Below are 6,204 nucleotides of genomic sequence, written 5' to 3' on the forward strand. Positions count from 1 at the left end.
CGGCGTCCCTGTGCGCGCGGGCCGGGACCGCGATCCTCGCGCTGGGGCCAGCCAGCCGCCGCCCCGAGAGGTCTCGCCCGCGCGGAGCTCCGTCCCTGCGGCCCCCGCCCCTGTTGCGCCCGGAGCTCAGCCACAGATGTCCAGCCACAATTCTCGGTTGGCCGCAGACTCGTACAAGAATTGCGTTTGGACAATCAGTGGCGAAGCCCCTGAGTTCAGGGCCCTGGTCTCCTGCGGGGTTCCGCTTCGCTCCTAAAAAGCGCCAGACCAGGACATCTCGGAGCTGCACGTCGGACCACCTCGCAGGCGCTCAGCAGCGGCTGCCCATCTGGCGGTAAGGTGGATTAGCAAGCACGCGGATCCTGACCCTGTGCGGGGATCCCCATCGCCCCTGGCGTGGCTCCTTCGATCGCGGCCCGGAGTCCCCAGAGTGGCCCGCGTTGGGTCTCAGCGCCGCCCCAGGTCGAGGGGGAATCTCTTCTGTCAGGCCTGGGGAACCCCGACTCCCCTCTCCCTGCCCCCAGCCTGGACTCTCCGGGAATCCGGAAGGCAGGACCCCCAGGCCGGGTCGCGTTTCCGAGCCCGGGGTCCGGGTTGCTGGATTCGTGGGTCCCCCGCCCCCGCCCAGCCCCGCGCACGCACCGGCTCGGGCGCTCTCCGCTTTCCTGTGGCTGAGTCGCGGCCGGGGCGCCTGCGGTGGCGGTGGCGGCGGTGGCCCGGGCGGCGGAGAGTGCTGGAATGCGCCGCCGGGTCACCTGCAGCGCCCGGGGAGCCGGACTGGGAGCCGGCGGGCTGCCGAGGCGCAGGGCTGAACCCGAGCGGGCGCCTCTGGCGGCTCGGGGCCGGGGCGGGCTTTTAGTGGGCCGCTCCAACAATACGGGCCTGGCGCGGAGAAAGGGGCTCGGCTGCAATTGGTACTGGATTTGAATAACGCCACGGGGCCATCAATGGTCATTGTGTCGGCGGGTAATGAATCTCCGCTGTCTCTCGGGCTGGCCAGGCAGCTGCAACCTGCGCTCAGGCAGCTCTTAAAGACATAGCGTGCCCCTCCCCGGGGGCCGCCTCCCCCTCTGCACCGGCCGGACCCCTCGTCCTCCCACCCCCACTCGGCGCCCTCAACTCCCGATGCCCCGCCTGCTCCCTCGGCCTGACCCCTTTGCCCATCGCCCCCTCCCTTCTCCTGGGCCAGGCACCAGCATCCCGGCCCTGCTCTCCCCTGGACCTGACTCAGGCCCCGGCCTTGGCTGAGCAATCCAGGAGCACCCAGGGAACCCCAGAGTCTTTTACGGCCCATCCCCTGTCTCCCAGCTGCATGGAAACCAAAGGCCTCTGGAGCCTCCCTCCCTAGGACCCTGCCCAGGGGCTTTCACTGGAGGGTGAAGGGGAACAGTCTGGAAGTCAGAGGGTCACCCCCTGAGAAGACCACGCTGAAGGATAAAGGAGAAGGGGGTACAGTCCCCACCCCTGGGCTGAGGATGCCATCCCTGGAGACCACACCCCACCCGGGAGCTGGAGCCTACCCCCTCCCCCCACCAAGGACCAGAGCTTGATTCCCAGGCTCCAGCAGGCTCCTGGATACCTGGGGGCTAGCAGCAGGGGTGGGGGGAGGGGAGCAGGTGGGTGTGAGAGGGGCGTGGAATCTGTGAATGCTTGTCTTGTCACTCTCTCTTCCATTGGGCAGTCCACCCATCCAGGAGAGCAGGGGCTCTGTCCAAGGTCTAATGCACCCCCAGCCCCACCCCCGGCCTGGTCTGGCAGAGAAGGTTCTCAGTCTACTGGGTAAATACATAGCCAGCTTCTCACCCCTAAAGCCCAGCCTGTCTTTCCCAATGAACCTCACACCCTAAAGCGGGAGTGTGTGGTCATTTTTCCCATAGAGCCTGCCTTCCATTCACCCCAGGGTTCTCCAAGCACCCAAAATACCCCTGCCTCTGTCCTGGCACACCAAGCTGCCTTGCTTTGAAATGCTCTCCTGTCCTCACAATCTCTGGGTGGCCTTGCCACGTGCCCGGCTGAATTGTGAATATCGGTTTGTCTGAGTCTCCTCCCTAGGACAGGAAATGGGTCCTACGGATCTTTGTGCCTCCAGGGCCTAGTCCAGTGCCCTCCCCCCAACCAATCATTAAATATCTGTGGGTGGTTGCACGCATGCCCGGTGACTTCAAAATGAGTCACATAGACTTCTTGGAGTTTCTTATAAAAGTTGAAAGAATGTTGCTTGTGGGGAGTAATTCTTGCAGCCCGGGTTTTACAGGGAGGGAGCCCTGCTAACCAGATTCCAACTCCTGGGAATGCTCCATTTGGTAATAATAACAGCAAAGAGTGTATTGTGTGCCAAGCACTAAGCTCTTTGAAGGTAGTAGCTCACTGATTCCTTACAATAACCCTGGAAAGTAAGTGCTGTTATCAGCTCCATTTCACAGATGAAGAAACTGCAGAGCCATCCTTCCTTAGGCTCCTGCCTGGGGCTTCCAGCTGGAGAGGGAAGGGGAGAATTCTGGAGGTCAGAGGGTCGCCCCCTGAGAAGACCATGCTGGAGGATAAGGGAGAAGGCAGGCAGCCCCAATCCCCAACCTCCAGAGACCGCACCCACTAGGGATCTAGAAACCCAGAGCTGTGGGACTTACTGCACACTCTAGTTTCCCAGACTTTTATTTAGCAGGTACAGAGGGGATGGACGTAAATGCACACTTAAAACGATAGGATCCAGGAGACACTCTGTGCCACCTTATAACATTATAATCCAGTCCCAGCCCCACCCCAGCCTGGCATGAACACAACCAAGATAGAGTGGGCAACAGTAGTCTCTGATTACCGGGTGCCATGGCCCATCTCCATAATCCCACCACTTCGGGAGGCTGAGGCTGGAGGCCAAGGCAGGAAGATTGAGAGACTTGGTCTAAAAAAAAAAAAAAAAAAAAAACCAGCCTGGGCAACAAAGTGAGACCCCCAGTTCTACAAAAATAAAAATAAACATGATTTATTTATTCATTTTAAGAGGGAGTCTCGCTTTGTTGCCCAGGCTGGAGTGCAGTGGCGCAATCTCAGCTCACTGCAATCTCTGCCTCCTGGGTTCAAGCAATTCTCCTGCCTCAGCCTCCAGAGTAGCTTGAGATTACAGGCGCCCGCCATCATGCCTGGCTAATTTTTGTATTTTAGTACAGAAGGGTTTCCACCATGTTGGTAAGGCTGGTCTCAAACTCCTGACCTCAAATGATCTGCCCTCCTCAGCCTCCCAAAGTGCCAGGATTACAGGCCTGAGCCACTGCACCCGGCCAAAATAAACATTTTTAAATAAAAATGTAAAAAAGAGGGCCGGGCGTGGTGGCTCAAGCCTGTAATCCCAGCACTTCGGGAGGCCGAGACGGACGGATCACGAGGTCAGGAGATCGAGACCATCCTGGCTAACCCGGTGAAACCCCGTCTCTACTAGAAAATACAAAAAACTAGCCGGGCGAGGTGGCGGCGCCTGTAGTCCCAGCTACTCGGGAGGCTGAGGCAGGAGAATGACGTAAACCCGGGAGGCAGAGCTTGCAGTGAGCCGAGATCTGGCCACTGCACTCCAGCCTGGGCGACAGAGCAAGACTTCGTCTCAAAAAAAAAAAAAAAAAGTAAAAAAGAGTTGGGCGCTGGCCGGGCGTGGGCGTTCACACTTGTTTTTTGGTTTGTTTGTTTTTGTTTGTTTGTTTGTTTTTGTTTTTGTTTTTGAGGCGGAGTCTCGCTCTGTCGCCCAGGCTGGAGTGCAGTGGCCAGATCTCAGCTCACTGCAAGCTCCGCCTCCCGGGTTCACGCTATTCTCCTGCCTCAGCCTCCCGAGTAGCTGGGACTACAGGCGCCCGCCACCTCGCCCAGCTAGTTTTTTGTATTTTTTAGTAGAGACGGGGTTTCACTGTGTTAGCCAGGATGGTCTTGATCTCCTGACCTCGTGATCCGCCCGTCTCAGCCTCCCAAAGTGCTGGGATTACAGGCTTGAGCCACCGCGCCCGGCCTTGTTTTTTTTTTTTTTTTTTTTTTTTTGAGACGGAGTCTCGCTCTGTCGCCCAGGCTGGAGTGCAGTGGCGCGATCTCGGCTCACTGCAAGCTCCGCCTCCCGAGTTCACGCCATTCTCCTGCCTCAACCTCCCGAGTTAGCTGGGACTACAGGCGCCCGCCACTACGCCCGGCTAATTTTTTTGTATTTTTAGTAGAGACGGGGTTTCACTGTGTTAGCCAGGATGGTCTCGATCTCCTGACCTCGTGATCCCTCCGCCTCGGCCTCCCAAAGTGCTGGGATTACAGGCGTGAGCCACCGCGCCCGGCCTGGAGGTTCACACTTGTAATCCCAGCACTTTGGGAGGCCGAGGCGGGCAGGTCAGGAGACCCGAGACCGAGACCATCCTGACTAACACGGTGAAACCCCATCTCTACTAAAAATACAAAAAATTAACCGGACGTGGTGGCACGCGCCTGTAGTCCCAGCTACTCGGGAGGCTGAGGCAGGAGAATGGCATGAACCCAGGAGGGGAGTTTGCAGTGAGCAGAGATCGCGCCACTGCACTCCAGCCTGGGTAACAGTGCGAGACTCCGTCTCAAAAAAAAAAAAAAAAAAAGCGTTGGGGGCTCCCAAGCTAGGTCCTAGCTGCCTTCTAGGAGAAGGGCTTTTCCGTCCCCAGGGTATGTTAGAATCATTTTTATTTTTTTATTTATTCTTTTGAGATAGGCGTCTCCCTATGTTGCCCAGGCTGGTTCTCGAACTCCTGGGCCCAAGGGATCCTTTCACCTCAGCCTCCCGAGTAGCTGAAATTTGACAGGAATGTGCCACCACGCCCAACTGAGCTATTTAAAGCCCATCAGTACTGGGCAGAGAAGTGAGTTGCCCTCACCCTCACCCTCAGGGAAATGAGGAGCCAAGAAGGCTGCTAACTGCAGTCACTGAACAGATATTGATGGAATGCCTACTGTGTGCTTGTCCGGGACTCAGCAGAGGACAGATGTCCCCGGAGGAGGTGCACAGTGTGCGACGGAGGCAGATCCTGGGGGAGGAGGAATGGGGAGTTAGGTGAAGGACTGTCTCAGGCGGAGGGAACAGCGTGCTCTAAAGAAGTACTTGGCGAGCTCGGAGAAGGAAGGAAATTTGGTGCGGCTGGAGCGCAATGAGGAAGGGGAAGTTCCACATAAAGCTGAGGTCGACCTTGCCAGGCACTTAGGCTATTGGGAGGATTTGTGATTTTATCCTAAACGCGGTGGGGATCCTGAAAGGTCTGACAAGTTCAGATTTACATTTTTAAAGGTTTGCTGGGACTGAAGTGTGGAGAATGGGGGGTGGGGAGGCGGGGGGATGGAGCATGTTTGATGACCAGAGACCAATTAGGCTACTGCAGGTTCCCAGGTGAGGGCCGGCGGTGGCAGAGCAGGTTCTGTAGCTGCGTTCTCGACGGTCTGAGTGATTCTCTGTGAGCAACGCTTAGTGGACCTGATGTTTGCAAGGCACTGTGTGTGCGCTGGAGGTAGGGGAAGGGAGAAAGGCAAATAGTGTCGTTGCCCCCCAGAAGTACCCAGTATCCAGTGGACAAGTGGACCAACAGACACAAATACCAGCCAACTCTAAGGAAAGAGCAGAGCCCCAGGAAAGCATGGTAGCTGAAGAATTAGCAAGGTTCTGGGGATTATAGAAGACAGAGATTCATTTGAACAGGGAGGCTGTGGGAAGAGTTCAGCAAGAGCCAGCATTGCCTTGGGCTTCCAGGACAAGTGATTCCAGGAGGCTGAATCTTAGTGACAGCCCCTGTGCCTATCCATCGTGCCTGTCCTGCCTCCCTAGAGATGGGTGGGTATTAGGAGGATCCAAACACCCTCTGCATGTGCTTGCAGTTAAGTAATGTGTGATCATGAGCTTCCACCATCACCACTATACACCCCCGGTGTGCATGCACACACACATACGCACACACACAAAACCAACTCTCAGGAAGATGGCAGAGTCAGCGGGGCGCAGTGGCTCACGCCTGTAATCCCAGCACTTTGGGAGGCTGAGGTGGGCGGATCACCTGAGGTCAGGAGTTTGAGACCAGCCTGGCCAACATGGTGAAAATCCGTCTCTATCGGCCGGGCGCGGTGGCGCAAGCCTGTAATCCCAGCACCTGGGGAGGCCGAGACGGGTAGATCACGAGGTCAGGAGATCGAGGCCATCCTGGCTAACACAGTGAAACCCCGTCTCTACTAAAA

This window comes from Rhinopithecus roxellana, chromosome 16 (assembly GCF_007565055.1).
Source record: "Rhinopithecus roxellana isolate Shanxi Qingling chromosome 16, ASM756505v1, whole genome shotgun sequence".
Taxonomy (NCBI): domain Eukaryota; kingdom Metazoa; phylum Chordata; class Mammalia; order Primates; family Cercopithecidae; genus Rhinopithecus; species Rhinopithecus roxellana.